The sequence below is a fragment of the Mirounga angustirostris genome, unplaced genomic scaffold (assembly GCF_029215605.1).
Source record: "Mirounga angustirostris isolate CCGP_5_RB_7025 unplaced genomic scaffold, mMirAng1.0.hap1 SCAF_9, whole genome shotgun sequence".
NCBI classification, from domain to species: Eukaryota; Metazoa; Chordata; class Mammalia; order Carnivora; family Phocidae; genus Mirounga; species Mirounga angustirostris.
Window position 1 is genome coordinate 122,005,165 of NW_026991717.1, and position 22,276 is coordinate 122,027,440.

General features: G+C 40.4%; 1 long non-coding RNA gene and 2 pseudogenes across 1 annotated transcript; 2 read left to right on the forward strand and 1 right to left on the reverse strand.

Moving 5' to 3' along the window:
• Positions 1-10,690: 10,690 nt before the first annotated feature.
• LOC135361489 (uncharacterized) lies at positions 10,691-20,145 on the reverse strand. The gene is made up of 4 exons (XR_010404769.1): positions 19,784-20,145; positions 18,620-18,739; positions 17,294-17,526; positions 10,691-11,009 (listed from the first exon to the last, which is right to left on the reverse strand). It is a non-coding gene; the product is annotated as an uncharacterized LOC135361489 (long non-coding RNA).
• Positions 16,337-16,968, forward strand: LOC123862471 (large ribosomal subunit protein eL13-like; annotated as a pseudogene).
• LOC123862215 (hsc70-interacting protein-like) lies at positions 19,847-21,648 on the forward strand (annotated as a pseudogene).
• The last annotated feature ends 628 nt before the right edge of the window (positions 21,649-22,276 follow it).

Consider the following 22,276-nt stretch of genomic DNA (forward strand, 5'->3'; position numbering starts at 1 on the left):
CTTTCAAATCAGAAAGCTAATTAAAAGAAACCAAGCAGAGTGTATCAGCTTCCTCTTTTAGATCTAATATCCTTGTTTCTATCAATGATATGATAGAAATCTCCTACTAATGTGTTTTTAAAACATAAGACTTAAATACAACACTCAACTGATTAAAAAGATAGGGGGTCTCTTATTCCAGAAATGAAGACTAAATCATCAGCAAAATACAAAATCTTTCAAAATGACCCCAACTTCACTTTCTAATCTTTTCCCTACCATTTCTACTCATCTCCAAAATGTATACCTAAACCATAGTTACAAAGACCTGTTGCAGTTTCTCCAATGTGTCATGGACATTTACCTGTTTCTTGCACTTAAATGACCCACTTTCCTTCTCTGCATGAACAATTCCAAATCAGCCTTCAAACTGCAGCTCAACTACAACTCACAGAGCTGGTCGCCTCTTCCTCTGTGCACCGTCGATCTATCAGAGCATCTGCCACATCGTGCTGGCCTCTGACCACATCACGCAGAGTGATAAACTCTATTTTGCCTTTGTATTTGCAGCACTCAGAATGTCATTTAGGAGTCAGTGGACAATAAATAATATATATTTTTTCCTGAATGAAACATTCCCAGGACTGCTGGGTACATCCATGCAGGTTATGCATGACATAACTCTAAGGGCCACAATTCAGATAGATTAAGATGTGAACAGGAGCGCTGCAGTTGCGAAGTGCATTTCATGACAACATGTGGCAGACTCAGTCATTCAAGCCGAAAGTTTTATATTCCCTCATGCTAAATGTTAGTGTTTTGTGCTACTCACGCCCTCTCCTATCAGTTTCCAAATCCTGATAAATCAGGATAAGCTAGGTTTTGCTGTAGTAACAACCAGTTCCAAAATCTCATTTATTTGACACAACAAAAGTGACTCACAGTATATGTCCAATACAGGTTGGCAGAGGAATTCCGCTCAATATTGTCTTTCAGAGAGCCAGACTCACAGAGGTTATATCTTGACACATGGTCATGATCACTGAGTCTAAAATCAGAATGTGGCAGATCATGTACTGGCTCCTTGAGCTTCTGTTTAGACGTGGCACATATCACTTCCAATCACATCTCAGTGGCCAAAGAAAATCGTGTAGCCATACCTAATTTCAAAGGGGTCAAAGAAAATGCAATTCTACCACATGCTCTAAAGAAGGAGGAAATGCTCATAAATAGGAGCATCTCTTATTTCTACTCCATTTGTCTGGCTTAACTCCTTCCTACCTTATCCTTGGATTACTACTATCACCTACATAGTCTTCTTGCTTTCTTTTTTCTTTCTTCCATCTTGCCCTCAGCCTTTCTTTCCATCAATGACAGATTGATCTTAAAATACAACTCCTTCTTACTTCTTTCAAGAAGAGGTTTTAAATTAAAAACCTTTAGTGATTCCCCCACTGATTACCAAAGTAGGCCCCAATTTATTCATCTAATCCCTCCTCTTTCATTCATTCTACAAACAATTTTTGAGTTCCTAAAGGGAATCAGACACCACAAGGGACACCAAGGAACAAAAGAAGATAGTTCCTGGACTTAACAGAGCTTATAGCCAGACACAAAGAGAGAATGAGGGTATTTCAGAATGATGCTACAGTGGTAAGATCAAGAAGGAAATAACTTTGATTGGAAGTCAATAAAGGGATCTCTGAGGAGGAAATGTTTAAGATGGTTCTTGGATTTTGAATACATGTTTTATAGGCAAATATATTTGGGGAGGGGTATATTGGGGAGGGGTGAAGGCAGAGTGAAGAATATGGATAAAGATGGAGGCATGAAAATTTGGTGTGTTAGAAATGTAAATAATTCTGTAGGCTAGAATAGAAGGAGCTCATGTGGTGGGATGGGAATAGTTCTGAGGTGTAGGAAGTACACTTGGAAAGAGAGATTAAAGTCAGGTGAGAAATGGAGGAGGCTTACAATTGGTTTTAAGGCCTATGGCCTTTGTCCTTTGGGAAAGGTAGAATAATTGAATAGTTTTAAGCAGGAAATGATGTGATCTGCTTTGCACTTAAGGTTCACTCTAGTGGTAATATGAATGCAGAAGTGGAAAGCAGGGAAAATCTATTGTGGGGTGACTTTTACTGAGTATGGTGATTAATTTTATGTGTCAACTTGCCTGGGCCATGGGGTGCCATTTGGTCAAACTTGTTCTGGGTGTTTCCATGAAGGTGTTTTGGATGGGGTTAACATTTAAATTAGTAGACTTTGAGTAAAGCAGATGAGCCTCATCCAGTCAGTTGAAGGCCTGAATAGAATAAAAAGACCGGTCTCCCCTGAGCAAGGGAGAATTCTCCAGCAGATTGCCTTCAAACTGTATCTGCAACATCAGTTTTTCCTGGTTCTAAAGCAGACTGCCTTTGGACTCAGCTGGAACATTGGCTCTCCTGGGTCTCCAGCCTGCCAGCGCACCCTGCAGATTTTTGACATGCTAGCCTCCATAACAGTGTGAACCAATACTTTATAATAAATCTCCCTCCCTTTCTTTCCCTCTCCCTCCTCTCTCTACCTCCTCTCTCACTGTCTCTATCTCTCTTTCTCTGTCTCTGTCTCTCTTTGTCTTTCTATCTGCCTCTCTCTCTCTGTTGGTTCTGTTTCTCTGGAGAACCCTGACTAATGCAAATTTTGGTACTGAGAGTCGTTCTGGAAGAACAGAATCTTAAGGATGAATTTTCTGCGTTGGTTCTAGGGCTTCTAGAATTGGCTTTTTAATCTGATTAGGTTTAAAGACATTAATGACTCTATTTTAAGTAGTGAGGGGAACACTAATAGTCCATGGTGTGATCTGGCAATAGTACTATGCAAAATATCACCAATGTGATAATCAAAGGCTACAAGTAAGAATCTGGGTAGCCATGTGTATAATACTTGGACATATTTGTCAAAGTAACAATCTGTTTTGGTTTTTTTTTAAGATTTTATTTATTTTTTTATTTTAGAAAAGGGATGGGGAGGGAGAGGGAGAGAGAATTCCAAGCAGACTCCACACTGAGCCCGGATGTATACTTGGGGCTCAATCTCACAACCCTGAGATCATGACCTGAGCCGAAACCAAGAATTGATGCCCAACTGACTGAGCCTCCCAGGTGCCCTTCAAAGTAACAATCTGAAGTGCTTAGCATTTTCCAAGTCAGGAAATAGTCTAAGAAATGCTAATTGCCTTGCCCAAGGCACCAAAACTTAAAGTGAAGGAGGTGTGTCTTGAACTCACATTTGCTGGTGCAGTTTCTGATTATTTTCACCCATTACTCCAAAACTGAAGGGAAACCTTGACTTCAGTCCAAGGACTTTACATTTGAGTTACAATTTGCAGTTCTCTGGAAATAGCTCAGTACTTTTCAGGATGATCATAATACAGATGCTGACTAATGATTTATTAACAATGGAGGTAGACATAATCTGATGGGATTAATCAGGTGCGGGTCAAGTTGCCCCAAAAGTAATTTCCATAAACTACACAGAGAACCTAATTATGTAAATCACTCCAGAGATCCCCAACTGACCTTCTTTTTTTTTTTTTTTTAAAGATTTTATTTATTTATTTGAAAGAGAGAGAATGAGAGAGAGCACATGAGAGGGGGGAGGGTCCGAGGGAGAAGCAGACTCCCCACCGAGCAGGGAGCCCGATGCGGGACTTGATCCCAGGACTCCAGGATCATGACCTGAGCCGAAGGCAGTCGCTTAACCAACTGAGCCACCCAGGCGCCCCCCCCAACTGACCTTCTTGACAAGAACTAACCAACAGTAATGAGTGGAAAGAAAAAATATTAAAAACTGGATCATTTCCTCAGATAAATCTAGAGTTGACGACAATGCTTCTTGAATTTGAGTGCTGTAGTTGCTGACTGGGGCCTATAGTGCTGATTCAAACTCCCTGAATGGGACATATAGATTCACTAGGAAGTAAACTAAAAAGAGAGATGTTTTCTATTTCTGTATGACCTAGCTTTATATTTATTAAAACTTGAAATGTTTCTCAAAGTGTTGGTAAACAAACTTCTTCAAACGGCAAGGAAAAAAAATCACTCTGTATTTTCTAATCAAGGAGGATTAAAAGGCTGTGAAACTATATCCAATGCACAAAATGTTGTAATTATGATAAATATTTGTCCTTTCTGTTTTCACTACAAACTCAAAAATCCTTGAGTCTGTGTTTGGCACATGCAGGAGATTACAGCCATCTGCTGAGAGACAAAGCTGTCAATTATAAAACAATCTGGTTTTCCATTTCATTCCATTTCCAGGTTAATGTGGCCCAGCTGAGGTAGGATCTTACTGTTATTATTATTAAAATTGAGAAGTTATTGATGCCCTCTGTCCTGTGACCCTATCCTCAAGATCCCCAGAAATTTGCAAATCTCTGAATTTAGAGTTTCAAACTCAAGGTCAGCATATCTTGTACAGGCCATTTAATAAGGTGAACCACAATAAAGGAAGGCTATGAGTTTTTATCTAACTTGAATACAAATTGATGGTTTCATTCAATTAAAATGTACTTTAGGCTAATGAGAGAAATTATGGCAAACAGAAACAGCAAAATGGAGACAGGACTGTTGTCTGTCAGCTGGACTGGTGAACATTTAAAGGGAAGCTTTGAGGTTAATAAATAATAATAATAAAACAATGAAACATGGGGGGCACCTGGCTGGCTCAGTCAGAAGAATATGCGACTCTTGATCTCAGGGTCATGAGTTTGAACCCCACGTTGGGTGTAGAGATTACTTAAAAAAAATAAATAAACTTAATGGTTGGGCGACTGCCTTCGGCTCCAGTCATGATCCTGGAGGCCACGGATTGAGTCCCGCATCGGCCTCCCTGCTCAGTGGGGAGTCTGCTTCTCCCTCTGACCTTCCCCCCTCTCATGTGCTCTCTCTCTCAAATAAATAAATAAAACCTTAAAATACACACAAACACGCACACACACACACACAATGAAGGGTGCCTGGATGGCTCAGTCGTTTAAGCGTCCTGACTCCTGGTTTTGACTCAAGTCATGATCTCATGGGTCCTGGGATCTAGCCCTGTTTTGGGCTCTGTGCTCAGAGGGGAGTCTGCTCGAGATTCTCTCCCTCTGCCGCTCTCCCCACTTGTGCTCTCTCTCACACTCTAAAATAAATAAATAAATCTTAAAAAAAAAAAAAAACCCCACACATATAACGAAACATGGAAAGCAGAATGGCCAATTTAATATGTTAGGATTCAGCAACATTGAGGAGGGACAGTTCAAAACCATAGTAGAGACATTTTAATGGAAGAGGCAGTGGCCCTAAAATTGTGGCCATTAAAGACCCAATGGAAATGAGTTAGCCTTTGTTTTGGCCAGATTCCATATTAGAAAATTCACTCTGCTTTCTTGACTTTTTCCTGCAGTTTTACTGGAAACAGTTATCTTGTGTTTTGTTTTAGTTAAATTGCCTTTTAACAGACTGTTCAGAAACTCTTCTATTCCTCAGTAGCAGTGGAAGAAGAATTAGCTTTTAAACAGACACCTAATAGTAGAGAATAAACATTTTCCCACCAAAACTGGGCGTGGGTCAGGCCTGAGGACACTTCCAAGGGGCCATTGAGAGCCTAGATTAAGGCTCTGTTTACATAATGCTGATCATAGTGTTTTCTGGAAGAGTTCTTTCTCTAGGCCATTAGTGACCAGAGGGAAGTGAAAATGAATTTGAATTTTTTCAAGTGCATTCCTCCCCTCCATTCAATTTAACAACCATAGTTTGCATTTCATAACATGACCCAATCTTGGGTCAATAATTTCACCTACTGACTCTTGAAATCAAGGCAAAAGAAAAAAAAAAAAAAGACAATGTTTTATAACTGAAGAGCCCACTGAAACATAATTCATAAATCTAATGCTTCTCAGTTAAATATAAAAATGCTCACCTAAAAGGATTCAGTTTAAAGCAAATAGGGTAACAATTAGGGCATCTGGCTCTAGCCCGCAGAAGCAAATTTGGCCTCCTGGTTTCAGGGAGAAGGTTAAGTTGGATTTCAAAGTTACCTTCTACTTTCCGGTGAGCTTTGTCCTCCCATCTGGTGACTGCTTATCCTAGCAGCTTCCTCAATGTCAGCATGTCATTTTCTCTTCTCCGTGCCTCTCGTACTCAACCATAAACATTGTGTGTCCTGGGTCTCATTCTGTCAACTGGATGAAATGTTAACCCCATGGTAAAGAACAGTGGACGAACTTTACTGTCTAGTACATCTGTTCCAAGCTTTCAGTGTCAATACATTGTTGGACCACAACCAACTGTGAGGTTTATTATAATTAATTTAACACCTATACAAGACTCCTCTACTTAAAGACTTTTCAACTTCAGACTCTTATAGACATAAATAAAATTTTGCTATAAAATTGTCAACTTTTCTTTGCTCGACAAATGATAATACAGGAGGGATCCTGTGGATAGGTGTTGATGGGGGATCAGGATATGCCACCCCAAAATATGCCATTTTGACATAAGGATTACTTTGAGTTGAAGGCAATTGAGAACCAACAGATGCAGAAAGAGTTCTCTGCCCTCCCTGCTATCTGCCTAAAAGCAGAACATAAATTTCCCTTTGTGAAGGTGACCCCATTTTACCAGGAAGAGGAGTGACTGTCACCTGGGATAGAGAGTCAACACCAAGGTGAGTTTGTACAAACAGACCTTACTAAAATAACTCTTATCTCCCATCAGCTGCCTGGTGTATTTCTAGTCCCTTGCCTATAATTTATTGTCCTTTGAAGTCCCAACTTTCCTTCCTTTGTTAAAATGGTGTATAAGCTGCCAAGTCTAACCATTTTTTTGACTGTCACTTTTCTTTCTTTTTTTTTTTAAGATTTTATTTATTTATTTAAAGAGAGAATGTGTGTGTGAGTTGCTGGGAGGGGCAGAGGGAGAGAGAGATTCTACAGCAGACTCCCCACTGAGTGGGAAGCCCAATGCAGGGCTCCATCTCACAACACTGAGATCATGATCTGAGCCAAAATCAAGAGTCAGATGCTTAAATGACTGAGCCACCCAGGTGCCCCTTGACTGTCACTTTTCTATGAACTCCTATGCATGTAACTATTAAAAATTCTGTGCCTTTTCTCCTCTTGATCTATCTTTTGGTAAATTCACAGACCCCCAAGACTGAATGTAAGAGATAGAGGAAGAGATTTTCCTCTCCAACAGTGGACAGAAGTTAAGTTTCAATACTGTGTGCCTAAGGTTCATACAGAAGAAGGTCAGGAGTATGTCTGAGACTATAAATCCTTTACATAGTAAAGTTACCGCTGATGGGAATTTTTCTGGGGACCGTAGATGTTGGTTCATACTCAAGACAATTTGCATCTGCACATCCTCAAGGTCAATGGTAAGAAGGAAAATGAAGATACCCAATGGAGTTTATGAAGTTCATTAGTGACATCTGTGGCACCCACTGCTTGTCAACCTGCAATATCTATTTTCCTCTTTTTTATTCATAACTTGAATTTCTTATTAATAATGATTTTTTAAATTTATAACCCTTACTTCTTTATCAGCTCTGATTTCATTCAGAATAGCAGTGATGAACAGTTTAGGCCAATTAAAAGAACTTTCCACCTTACACTTCCCCGAAACTAGACGATTATGTGGCCCGGGTGTGTCTAGTGAGGGGCGGTCTCCCAGTAGAGATTTTGAGAACAATGTTGTTTTCCTGTCAAAAGGGACAGACTCAGCCTGTATGAATCTTTTGCTGCTTATTCTTCTCTGTTCCTCTTGCTGGAATACAGATGCGGTGTCTGAAGTATAGCAGTCATTTTACAGTCATGAAGTTAAAAGACATAGGCTAAGAATGGCAGACCAGGAGAGAGAAGGAGCCTAGCTTTGGATGACTTCCTAAAACAACTGCCCCAATTATGGACTGCCCACCCCTAGAGTTCTGGTCATGTGAGAAAACTCTGTTTAAGCCACATTTGAGGTTTCAGTTGTATGAAGCCATCCCAATTCTAAGTGACACAAAATGCTCCAACAGATGTTAATATTGATAAAAAGTGGTCTATTGGGGTGGGGGTGGTGGTGGAAATGCTTAAAAGATTTTATTTTAAAACTTTGAGGACTAACTCAGACTTCTATACAGGAGAGTGTATTGGTTGAGCAAGTTAAATTTCTCTCTGCAACTATAGATTCACAAAAAGAGATGTATAAAAGGACTTACACACAGACATTTTGGCTATCCGCTTTCTTTGCCAAGGAACTAGTATTAGTAAATTATTTCTCTTTATGTAAGTTAAAATGCACTGAATATTATTCCTACAACAATGCCTCCTTCCCTCACTTGTCCGTTGAAGCTCCCTACTTGTGATAGAAGGGTGGACCTCTAGTAATCCTGAAATCAGACACAGCCCTGGACACACCCTGGGAGTTTGTCCTCTGTGAGAATCTCCTCTGCTCTATTTGTCCAGGGAACTCTTTAAAAACTGCTGGAATAACACATGTACCTGTGATTAGTTTTCTAAATTAACACACTGATTTTAATGATCCTTTCTGAAAATGCAAAATCTTAACCCAACAGAATCCTGTATGAGAATGAGAAGGTGGGTATTTGGAGAATTGGAGCCTTTCAGCATTCCTCTAAATTGGTTCCACATTCATGGGTAAGCCTCTTCTAGAACAGGAATGCTAAATGGAGGAAAGTTGGTGGAAAAGCTAAAAGGAGAGAAGAAAGGCGTGGCCTCCATCACAGTACTTTGCCTATGCCTCTCAGTAGGTCTGTTTGCACAACAATCATTCCATGGGGTTCCTTCCACCAGATAAAGATTCCATCATTAGGTTTGTGATTTGCAAAACTCCCTTGCTGCCTTACTCTCACTGGAAGGGACCAAATGAATCAATCAGCATCACTTTCCCAAGGCTCTGTTTGCAATCAAAAGGGCCAAAGGTTTTCTTGTTTATAATTAGCAAAACATCCTGCTAGAACTAGATCCACATGAAGACTTGCCAGCATCACACATCCTCATCCCAACATCCAGCTCATAAAGAATATGCACTGTTTGTGTTGTATAGAGTGGTGCTCAGCAGCTGCTTAATAGCACAACAACTGTACACAGGACTGAAGAGCAAAGGCAAATACCAGATTTGATTGAACCCGCAGGGAAAATTTCAGGTGGCATAATGTAATTGCCTGAGTTAGGATATTGAGATTAAATAACACCTATGCGCTCTTATCTAAAAGTGTCTAGGATCTCTACCAGCCATAAATGACTTGGATCTTAGTTTTATAAACCGGTAGTGGAAAGGGAGGCAATTCTCCGGCAGCACAGCAGTCTCTTGTTGGAAACCCTGTTTCTCATCCGGCACCACCTGTGTGTCCCCTTGGCCACCCCCCAGCACAAGGCACCAATGTAGCCAAACCCACTGAGCCTGTGAGAGTGGCCAGAAATACAGCAGAAGGTGTTGGCTTCCTGGCCTCTCGTTGAGGCCATCTGGACTCTCTAACACCTGTTTGGGAGGGTTTCCGTAGCTTGGTTTACAAATGTAAGTGCAGCTCAAAATGTTCCAGTCCAGTGCTGATCATTCGCCTTTACTTTTTGGGATGTTAATTATGCAACAAGATCATTTCTGTGCCCACTTTTCTCCTCCGTTATAAACTTTAGATGGCAAAAATGTACTGCTCAGTATTTTTTTTAGTGGAATGAACAGATGTAAAAGTGTTTTCAATTCCTTAATAAAGGTGACATTAGGCCAGATTTGATATTACACTAAGTCCCACATAACATTTAAAAATGAGTTTTTTCAACCATAAAATTACTAATTGATCTGTCTTGTAAAAAGATAAAGGAAATGAATGCCTATTTGAGTTTCATTTCTGTCAGGCTCCCTATTCCTTATTTTATGTAGCACAAAATGAATTTTAATGAAGCAGCCTCCAAATTTCAAAATATGCCATTACCCTTCTGAAGTAATTGGCATATTTGACTGCCTTTTCCTTTCTTAGAGTCTGTCTGACTTTCTAATCTTAAAGCCAATGTTCCATTCAACATGTTCTTCTGCATGCCATCTGAAAGAAGTAAATTAAAACCAGAGGAGGGACTATACCAGAAAGAATTCATTCACTGAACCACTCAACAAATATTTACGGAATTCCTGCTGTAGGTCAGGCACTGTTCCAGGTGCTGCAGAGAGAGTGGGGCATAAGCGAAAATTCCTGCTTTCATGGAGTTTCCATGTCAGTGGAGTGAGAGAGTATAATAGACACACAAATATGTAATATTCAGGTGATTTGCACTATGAAGAAAAATAATGAATATTAATGTGTAGAAAGGGACAAGATGGAGAGTCTATATGTGCTGCTTTATTATAGAGGGGAACCCAGATGAACCTCTTTAGGAAAATGGCATTTGAGCAGAGACCCAAATGAAGTAAAGGTTGAGCTATTCTGGCAATGAGAATCAGCAGATAGAGTAGGCTTTCTAATTCCTTTCATATTTTTGCCTACTTATGTACATATAAAACACTTCTGGTTGCTTTGTCTAATCTGGGAGGCTACAGAGGGATGATGAGAAAGGCAACTTTGAGTAACTACTTGTACCACAATATGTATATTTCCATTTTGTGAATCTGTATGACAATCCTCTGGCCTGATAATCTGATCCTCACTTTACAGCTAGGGAAACAAAGGCTCAGGGACATCGGGTAGCTTGGTATATGAATGTTCCAGTTATTTATTGCTGTATTACAAACTCCTAAATTTTGTGGCTTAAAATAACAACAGTTCTTTATTTTGCTCATGCAATCTGAGCAAGACTCAAAAGGAAAGGCTTGTGTTTGCCCCATATGGCATCATTTGGGGAGCACAATTTAGGGTTAGGGATCCATATCCAAGATGGCTCATTTCCATGGATGGCAAGTTGGTGCTATTTATCCAAGGATAGATAGCTGAGTCTGAGGGCCTGTGGCCTCCTTTTCTCTCTGTGCAGATTGGGCTTCCTCATAGAATGGTGACTGGGTTTCTAGGACAATGTCCTAAGAGAGAGCACAAGATAGAAAAACATGGCATTATGATGATGTAGTCTTGGAAGTCCCATATCCCCAGGTCTGCCTCTCACTTGTGTTGGGTCTTTAGCAAACTGACATCACCCTAACCCCCAGAAAGGCATCTTCCCAAATAACATGTTTCTCTGCATCCATTCGTTTAGTCAACAAGCATCCCTGAATGCCTCTAGCACAAGAGTTAGAACTCTGCTTTGGAGTCCAATTGCTCGAGTATCCAGCTTTTCCTACTTGCTTGCTGATGAAACTAAGGAGATTTATTCAATCTCTCTTTGCCTCAGTTTTATTAAACGTAAACATCAGGATTTAAGGAAGTCCAGAAAACTTCTCATGCACCTAATAAGACCACTAATTTCTACCCTTGTACTACTACCAGCTCAGCCCCATTTCCTAAAAAAAAATCAATCCCAAAGAAGGGAGGTAAAATCAGAATTAATGGCCTACTGGGGGACCTGGCTGTCTCAGTTGGTTAAATGTCTGACTCTTGATCTCAGATCAGGTCTTGATCTCAGGATTGTGAGTTCAAGCCCCCCATTGGGCTCCATCCACACTGGACATGGAACCTACTTAAAAAAAAATAATAATAATTAATGGCTTTCCTTCTCCAAAAAGACTGCCAAACATTTTATCTCCACAAGAGGTCCAAGACCTATATGATATCCATTACTAAGAACTCCTATTCCCCTATGTTTCTATATAACCCTGAATTTAACTCAAGCTCTCATCTCTTACCATGACTACCACCCCTGCCCCAGCAAAGCACCGAACTCTTCTATTTTTCCCTTTGCAATTCATGGTCATGATCAGAAAAAACAAAACAAAACAAACAAAAAAACCCCACTATTTTCTAAGCAATCTTCTCACCTTATTTCTCTAAAGGAAAATGGTTTCCTAAAGCTCTTTCCTGTGATAGTTGTTTTGTTTTTTTACCACCCTATGTAGTAAAGGGCTTTGTGGTAGGATAATTGTCTTTCTTGTTCTTTCTTACTGTGTCTAAATTATTTCTTCTCTCACCATCCCCAAATCCAATGTTCTCTGAAGCAAATGTAATAAGACTATACTGCCTACATCCCTTCATAACACAATCATGCATCAATACCCTGCTTTTTCCTTACCCTTCACATGAGACTTTAGCACTTGCCTCATTCAATAGGTTTTCCTCTACTACTATACCTGTCACTATGTTATCGGGTTTTACCACACATACAGATAATCCATCCACTATCCTGGCTTCTAACAATAAATTCTCCTTACCTCTTCCAACAATCTTGTCTTTTATCCCATCTCTACCATCCCCTCTTACAGCCATATTTTGGATCCTATATCTTTTCAGCTTACTTCCTTTAGCACTGGGTCCAATAATTCTCCAGTTCCTCAAGAATTTTATCCACTTTTCTTAAAATTCCAATCTTCCTACTTCTTCCTTCCTTACCTTGCTAGGTAGGATTCTACAGTCCATTACTAATTACCACTCCTTTGCATATTTTTTCAACAACTTGAACTTTGCTACCTATGGATGAGTTTTTATTGGTGCCACAACAAATCACTACAAATGTAGTGGTTTGAAACAACACTCATTTGTTTATCTCACAATTCTATAGGTCAGAGCCTGGTGGGCTCTTACCTGGAGCCTCTGAGGAATCATCCACTTCTAAGCTCATTTACATTGTTGGCCAAACCCAGTTCCATGCAGTTGCAGGACTGAGGTCCCATTTCTTTGCTGGCTGTTGGCTGGGAGCCACCCTTAGCCCCTAGAGGACACTGTCTGGTCCTTGCATGTGGACCACTACATTTCAGAGCCAAGTTCTGTTGAATACTTCTCATACTTTGAATTTCTCTGATCTCTTCTTCTGCCTCTTTGCTTTTAATGGTTCATGTGATTACATTGAGTCCACCTGAATAATGCAGGATAACCTCCTTATCTTAAAGTCAGCTGATTAATAACCTTACATCTTCAAAGTCCCTTTATAGTAGGACCTAGATTAGTGTCTGATGGAATAACTAGAGGATGGGATCTTGGAGGGACATCTTTAAAATTTTGCCTACCACCATCCATGTAATTTTTACATGATAAACTCTAACTCTGTTTAAACCTGGCTCTTAAACCCTTTCTTCAGCCTCTCAGTATGGCTGAAGAAAAACATTCAATGTTCTAATGGGGACATTCTGAATTTGTGATGGAAAACCTCAAGTAGGACTCAGCACAATCCAACAATCATTTTGTATTTCCCTAGGAGGAATCAGCATATAGAAGATGTTTAAAACATTGGGACCAATGAGCTCAACTATAAACAGAATATTGATAGAAAACAGAAGAGAGCTGATGACAGTCCTGAGGAAGTCCAATTTTAGAGGTCAGGAAGAAGGAGAATCAAGCAAAAGAAACTGAAAAAGAACAGCCACAAGTACAAGTAGAAGAAAACTCAGGAGAGTATAGTGATCTAGCAGATAAATAAAGTGTCTTAAGAACAAGGGATTCATCAACTGTGTTAGATGCTGCCGAGAATTGGGAATTGTTCATTGGGTTTGGCATAGTGGAGGTCCATGGTGACCTTGAGAAGCAGAGTATCTGTAAATGGTAGGAGCAAAGCCTGACTTGGATGAGTTGAGGAGAAAATAGTTATTGGGGAAGTAAAGTTAGCAAGAATAAACAACTTTCTAAGGAATTTTGCTATAAAGATGAACACAGAAATGGGGCAATGCTATAGGGTTTCATGGAATTTAAGAGCAGAGAAAGATTTGTTGGGAAGCAGAGGGGGGCATTTGTAATGACTACTAGTTGGTGTGAAAATCCAAGAGTCCACTTAGGGGGTGCCTGGGTGGCTCAGTCATTTTAAGCATCTGTCTTTGGCTCAGGTCATGATCCCAGGGTCCTGGGATTGAGGCCCGCATTGGGCTCCCTGCTCAGCGGAAAGCCTGCTTCTTCCTCTCCCACTCCCCCTGCTTGTTTCCCTCTCTTGCTGTCTCTCTCTCTCTGTCAAATAAATAAATAAAATCTTAAAAAAAAAGAATCCACTTAGAAAATTTTAATTTCAGCTTTTCACTGTTAATATTTCCAAATTATTGAATGCAGGGATACTTCCTTAGGTTTTTATGCATTACTGGACAAGCTCTAGCACAGTGTAGGGTAAGAAGGCTATAACATATCAAATTGTACCTGAGAGCCATACATCTTCACCACAACAAAGTCCAGGGAGGATTTTTTTTAAATGGGAGATATTTCTGCATTTTTGTACAGTGATGTTAGTGATGTAGTAAAGAGAGAAAAAGGGTGCAGAGGAGAAAGTATAATTGCAATTGGAAAGTCATAGAATAGGAAGAGGGGATGAAATTGAGAGCATTCTGGGAGGCTAATATTAAATTAAAGCAAGGAGTGAAATAGGAGCAGGGAAGCTGAGTATATTCATGAAAATGCAACAGATAACTAGATTTTATAATGGGGAAATACTGTAGTTTTCTTCTGATTGCTTTGAATCTTCCTCCCAGTGAAATAAGAGTTGAAGTTATCATCTGGATGTAGAGTATGAATAGGGTTTTGAGGATCAGAAAAACATGTGAAATGCCAGCCATCTGGGGCAGTAGAAGCAACCCATCCCAGTCAGGCTTTGCCCCAACCATTTACTGATATTCCACTTCTCAAGGTCACCATGGACTTCCACTATGCCAAACCCAATGAACAATTCCCAATTTTTGGCAGCATCTGACACAGTTGATGAATCCCCTGTTCTTAAGACACCTTCTTATTGGGGCACCTGGGTGGCTCAGTCAGTTAAGCGTCTGCCTTCGGCTCAGGTCACGATCCCAGGGTCCTGGGATCGAGCCCCACATCGGGCTCCCTGCTCGGCGGGAGGCCTGCTTCTCCCTCTCCTGCTCCCCCTGCTTGTATTCCTTCTCTTGCTGTGTCTCTCTCCGTCAAATAAATAAATAAAATCTTTAAAAAAAAAAGACACCTTCTTATTTATCTTCTAGGTCACTATACTCTCCTGGGTTTTGTTGTACTTCCCTTTGGCTGTTCTTTTTCAGTTTCTTTTGCTTGATACTCCTTCTTCCTGACCTCTAAACATTGGACTTCCTCAGGACTCAGTCATCAGCTCTCTTCTGTTCTCTATCAACATTCTATAGTTGAGCTCATTAGTCCCAATGTTTTAAACATCTTCTATATGCTGATGGCTCCCAATTCTAAATTTCTAGTTCTGACATATCCCTTGAGCATTAAACTCATTTACCAATTGCTTACTCAACATCTCCACTTGGTTGTCTAATAAGGTTCTCAAAATTAGTATGTCTAATATAAAACTCATGCTCCTCTCCATTTCCTCTCTCCCCTCCCCACCACAATTCACTTCTCTGCTTCATCTTCGTCAATATTACAACAGTTCACCTACCTGCTCAGATCAAAACTGTATTAGTCAGGGTTCTTCACAAAGCATAACCAGTAAGATACGTAAACATATAGAAAAGATGTATTTTAAAGAATTATTAGCTCATGCAACTGTGAGGGCTGGCAAGTCTAAAATCTGCAGGAAAGGCCAATAGGCTAGAGACTCAGGGAGGGGTTGATGTTGTAACTTAAGTCCAAATGCAGTCAGGAGGCAGATTCCTTCTACCTTAGGGGACCATAGTCTTTGCTCTTAAGGCCTTCAACTGATTGGAGCATACCACTCACACTATGAAGGGTAATCTGCTTTATTCAGAATCTACTGATTTAAATGATAATCATATTAATCATGTTAATGTTAATCTAAATTAAATTAAAATTTAAATGTTAATTTAAAAAGTTTCTTCACTACAACATCTAGCCAAGAGGACATAAAATTAACCATCACGGTCCACCTCTTGTCAACTTGACATCCATATGCATCTTCTTAAACTATATTTAATCTCCAAATAAAGACCATAATAAGGTCATAATTCTAACATGATACAGATATCCTGTGTACAGCCAAAACACACTCATATTTTCCCTAGAAAAGGATGCAAAGTGCTTAGGTGATAATTCAGTTTTCTTCTTGATATCTTGTAATTAAATCCTATGATATAAAGTGAATACATCTTATATGATAAAGAGATAAAAGGGGAAAAAACAAAGATATTATATATACATATGTCATATATATTCATTTACATATATATACACATATATACATACATATATATCCATATAGATATAGATATAAATATAGATATAGATATATACATATATATATCATCTTTGGTGTCTATGCAGAGCTTGTGTCCAACCATCCTCAAAAAGTCATTATTTTCAGTTCTTCCTCATAGGAGGCCTGTAGGCAGCAGCCATGACCCCCAGCTGGAATGGCATGATACTGAGGCCCCACTTCCACATGGCAGGGGCACATGGCCACGTGGTTCAACCAGCTGGCACCAGGAGATTCACAGACATGAGGCCTGGCAAGCCAAGGCATGCTGCATTACCCTGTGCCTAGCATGCGGGCCCACCTAGCCCATTGTAAAGTGTCCCACAGTAAGGTATCACACCAAAGTGCGAGCTGGCAGGGGCTTCAGCTTGGAAGAGTTAAGGGTGGCTGGCATCCACAAGAATGTGGCATGGGTCACTGGGATCTCAGTGGATCCAAAAAAGTAGAACAAGTCAATGGAATCCCTACAGTCCAACATGCAGCAGCTGAAGGAGTACCACTCCAAGCTCATCCTCTTTGCCGGGAATCCGTCTGTCCCCAAGAAGGAAGACAACTCTGATGAAGAACTCAAATTGGCTACCCAGCTAACAGGACTGGTCATGCCTCTGGGGAATGTCTAGAAGAAGGAGAAAGCCAGAGTCATTACAGAGGAGGAGAACTATGTCAAGGCCTTCACCAGTCTTGGCGTGGCCAGTGCCAATGTCTGGCTCTTTGGCATCTGGGCAAAAAAGGCCAAGGAAGCTACAGAACATCATGTTGAAAAGAAAAAATAAAGTGCCATTGGCCACTTGTAAGAAAAGAAAAGTCATTATTTTATTTTTCTCAGTGTTCAGTCATCTTGATAAAACACCAAATATCCCTCTGGAATAGACTGGGAGAAACAATAGCAGTATACATTTTTGGCAGTGTAGTAGGGTCCTTTTTCAAGGGGAACTGACCTCCCCTTCATTCAGTTCAAGGGGTCCTGAGTCTAAACTGGCTCAAGTTTAGGAATTAATTATGGGTCTGTGACTCTCTGCTTTTATGATTCAAATTTGACTTCTGTTCCTTTGACCTAGAACTCTCTGCTTACACAAATTAAGAATTTAGTAGACTTACCATGCATTTTACTCCTAGAAATATCATGATTAGCTAGCCAGTGCCGTAGCTCTCTGCAAGTCATAATATTCTAATTGCTGCTTTGATTCTGCTATCCATTAGAGCAACCATGACCACCTTGCCTTTGGTGATTAAATAGAACCACTTGGCCTTTGACACCTTGGGATTCAATTACTTCCACGGCATTTAGGTTTTCCAAGTCAGTGACAGCTGTTCCCACTATAATTTCTGACCTATAGAGAAAACAATCACAGAGTTCTTCAAGAATGTTGGGCCTCTCCTCACAAACTTACTGGTCATAGTCATATTGAAAAGTATGTCCTCTGTACCCTCCTAGGGTGGATGAGGAGATCTTAAGTGATAAATCCATTCTAACATTCCAATCTCCCTAAGCCTTTGAATCTCTTCCTCTGTAGTTTATCAAAGCAGTTCTGGCATTTCAGTTCATTTAGTGTAGACCACCTGTTTGTTCGTGTTTCAGGTAGCCAACCAACCAATCCGTTAGAGCTCTTTCTAATCCCCTAAGCTGCAACATTAAATCCAGATCTCTGCTTATCAATAAATTCTGCCTGATCCAATTTTATGGCCCTTCCACCACTATGCCACACCTTTAAATATTGACTCCCACCCATATTTCCTGGATTTCTGCTTATAAAAATTGGAAAAATCATGTAGTTCTTGTGGAGTATACTACACCTCTTTATGGGTCACATTTTGTATGTCACCATTAGGGGTCTACAGGAACTTGAGTCCAGTGATAGATCTAGAAGCAAAGACAGTGGTGGGCGTGGTCCTGAAGAGAATCATCAGTGTCTTGCAAGGCAACTACCTCAGGGGAGACCATTATAATTTCTTTAGGCAGAGCAAGGTTAATCTCCTCAGATGAGGATGAAGTGGCTGCTTCTACTGGCAAAGAAGACTCATGGGAGTTAAAGTGTTCAATGTCCCCAGCTTTATCAGGATCTTCCCATATTCCAATTTTCAGGATCTCATTCCTTCCCAATTTATGCCCTCACTTTAATAGCAGACACCCTGTGAGGTTGAAAATTCAATTTGCATTGTAATTCAACCACTTGCAGGATGAGACTCTGAGTTTGTTTCCAGCACTCTCAGCTCTTTGCTACAGGTGATAAGGGTTTCTTTCAGGACAGAATAGAAACTTTCAGGTCATTAACGTGGCATATGAGCTGGGAATTTGATTCCTAAACTCATCCTTCTTTTTCCTTGCTTGGTCCAGTGCAATTAGGAGCAACTAGCCAAAATCATACTCATTATTTTGATAAAAATGTTCTAAAATATTAAATACATGGTCACTCAGAAACTTACCTCATAAGTATTTGATTAGGAGTATCCGATGGTGATACTTTTGAATCTCTATTGTCACATCACACCACAGACTATCCGTGTTCTCTTCACCAATGGAAGTAGTCATTAGTGCTTTTGAATCTAATAAGATTAGAGAACCAATTTCAAACACTGGGCACACATAAAATCAAGCATTATAAAAACCTACAAGTCATCCTCGGTGTCTTTCACTCTTACTACATTAGATCCATCAGCTCCACTTTCAGAGTATATCCTGCCTCTTATCACTTATCATATTCAATATTATTGCCATCCTCATCAAAGCTATCATCATCTCTCACCTACACTCTTTATGCTTTCTTTGCTTTCATTCTGCCTCCTACCCCACTGGCCCCTTACCCTCTGAGTCCATTATTTATGCTGCAACCAAAATGTTTTATTTAAGACATAATTAATCATTTCACTCACCAGCCCCAAAACACCAGTGGCCCCATCAAACTCAAAATAAAACCCAGACTTCCTATTGCTGTTTACAACTCTATGTAGTCTGACCTTGCCTCTTTCTCTTTGATTTTATTTCCATATTCACCAGCATTTTTACAAATTCCCTAATGTCCAACTGAAGGTGTTTTTGTTCCTTTTGCCTGGAAACCTCCCTTCCCCAATTTTCTTATGGCTCCATTTAGATCATTGCTCAGGAGTCATCTCTTTAAAGTCCTTTCAGGATCACTCTATTTAAATTAACTTCATTATACATTATTCTCTTACTCTTATTAACATTTCTTCATTACTCTTATCACTGTATAGCATATCACCTATGTATTTGTTTAATGTCTGCCTTCCTAACCAGAATAAAACCTCCAAAAGGACAGGGGCTTGCCTGCCTTGTGTCCTGCCAAATCCCAAGACCCTAGAACTACCTCTAATGTGCAGTAATGCACAATCATATTTAACAAATAAATGAATAGTATTTATAGAGTACCCTAAGGTTAGTAGTCATAAGGTTGTTTAGAGGGTTAAATTTGATAATATACATATGCCAAAGACTGCTAATAATCTTCTAATGTCAATTCTTCCTTCCTTCTTTCCTGAGAATCCCCAACTTTTATTTAGTCACATGGCTTCCCAGAATAAAGACTCCATTTCCATCCCTTCCACATGGTGATGCTGAGCCAGTACCCACACCTGGTATCAGGCTGCAACCTCTGTTGTTCTTGCTACCTCCTGACCTCCCATTGCCTCTGGACCATGGATCCCCACAGAGTGAATGAGCTTCAGGCCTTGGTGAAAATGTGTAAGCAGGATCCGATCATTCTGTACACCAAGGAAATGTGCTTCCTGTCAGAGTGGGTGGAGAGCATGGTGGGTAAAATGTCACATGCTGCTCATAAAACTAAATCAGAAGACAATATGAAGGAAGAAAAAACAGTAATAAGGTGGAGGAAAACATAAAGACAGACGAACCATCAAGTGAGGAAAGTGGTCTAGAAATTGACAATGAAAGTGTGATTGAACTCTCCTGATCCCCTCAAGAAATGGGAGATGGGTGCCTGCGTGGCTGTTGGTTAAGCGACTGCCTTTGGCTCAGGTCATGATCCTGGAGTCCCAGTATCAAGTCCCACATCCGGCTCCCCGCTCAGTGGGGAGTCTGCTTCTCCCTCTGACCCTCCGCCTTCTTGTGCTCTCTCTCACTCTCTCTCTCAAATAAATAAAATCTTTTTTTTTTAAAGATTTTATTTATTTATTTGACAGAGAGAGACACAGCAAGAGAAGGAACACAATCGGGGGAGTGGGAGATGGAGAAGCAGGCTTCCCGCTGAGCAGGGAGCCCGATGTGGGGCTTGATCCCAGGACCTGGGATCATGACCTGAGCCGAAGGCAGATGCTTAATGACTGAGCCATCCAGGTGCCCCTCAGATAAATAAAATCTTAAAAAAAAAAAAGAAATGGGAGATGAAAATGTAGAGCTAACCGAGGAAATGATGGATCAGGCAAATGATAAAAAATAGTGGCTGCCATTGATGCCCTAAGTGATGGTGAACTACAGAAAGCCATTGACTTGTTCACAGGGGCCATCAGGCTGAATCCTCTCTTGGCCAGTCTGTATGCCAAGAGAGTCAGTGTCTTCATCAAATTACAGAGGCCAAATGCTGCCATCTGAGACTGTGACAGAGCTATTGAAATAAATCCTGATTCAGCTCAGCCTTATGAGTGGCGAGGGAAAGCACACAGACTTCTGGGCCATTGGGAAGAAGCAGCACATGATCCTGCCCATGCTTGTAAACTGGATTATGAAGAAGATGCTCATGCATGCTGAAAGAAGTTCAACCAAGGGCCCTGAAAATTGCTGAACATGTGATAAAGAATGAGCAAAAATGTGAAGAGCAGGAAATCAAATAAAGAATAGAAAGGGTTAAGAAGGCTTGGGAAGAACAGGAGACAGCCCAGAGAGAGGAAGAAGCCAGAGGACAATCAGGAGCTCCGGATGGCTCTTTCCCAGGTGACTTTCCTGGAGGATTGCCTGGAATGGAAGGGGGCATGCCTGGAGTGGCAGGGATGCCTGGGCTCAATGAAATTCTTAGTGATTCAGAGATTCTTACAGCCAGGCAGGATCCAGAAGTTACGGTGGCCTTCCAGCATGTGGCCCAGAAACCAGCAAATATGTCAAAATATCAGAGCAACCCAAAGGTTATGAATCTCATTAGTAAATTGTCAGCCAAATGCCCCTCTGACAAATAAAGCCCTTGCTGAAGGAAGAGCAACTTTGATCACCTAATGGACATCACAGTAATTCAAACAAGTGTACCTCTGAACTTCTCATGGAGAAAGCTAGGGTACTGTGAAGATAATCCCTACCCTCTGCCCCACATGCAACTGAAACACTTTATAGTGGTTTACCATTAGGGTAATGGTAATGTTCTCTTACTATGAATTACAAACTTTAAACACTTTTAAACCTTCAAAATATTTAAAAACAATTTAAAAGTATATGTTAATTCCTACAATTTTTATTTTATTTATTTATTTTTACTAATCATTTCAGTTTTTTTCCTTTGGATTAATTGGGCAAGGAAGATACTTCAGTATGGAAGATTTATTGCTTAGAGGGAAATAAAGGTTTATTAGTGGGAGGCAAATATAACATTTAAATATACAAAGTTTGAGTTGAATATATGGTTTCTGAGGCATTTTGACTTGTCTTTTAAAATGCTTTATTTATTTTTTTTTTAAGATTTTATTTATTTATTTGACAGAGAGAGACACAGTGAGAGAGGGAACACAAACAGGGGGAGTGGGAGAGGGAGAAGCAGGCTTCCCGCGGAGCGCGGAGCCCGATGCGGGGTTCGATCCCAGGACCCTGGGATCATGACCTGAGCCGAAGGCAGACGCTTAACGCCTGAGCCACCCAGGCGCCCCTTGGGACTCTGCATTGCATTTTATTTTATTTATTTATTTATTTATTTTTAAAGATTGATTTATTTATTTATTTATTTATTTATTTATTTATTTATTTATTTGACAGAGACACAGGGAGAGAAGGAACACAAGCAGGGGGAGAGAGAGAGGGAGAAGCAGGCTCTCCACTGAGCAGGGAGCCCGATGCGGGGTTCGATCCCAGGACCCCGGGATCATGACCTGAGCCGAAGGCAGACGCTTAACGCCTGAGCCACCCAGGCG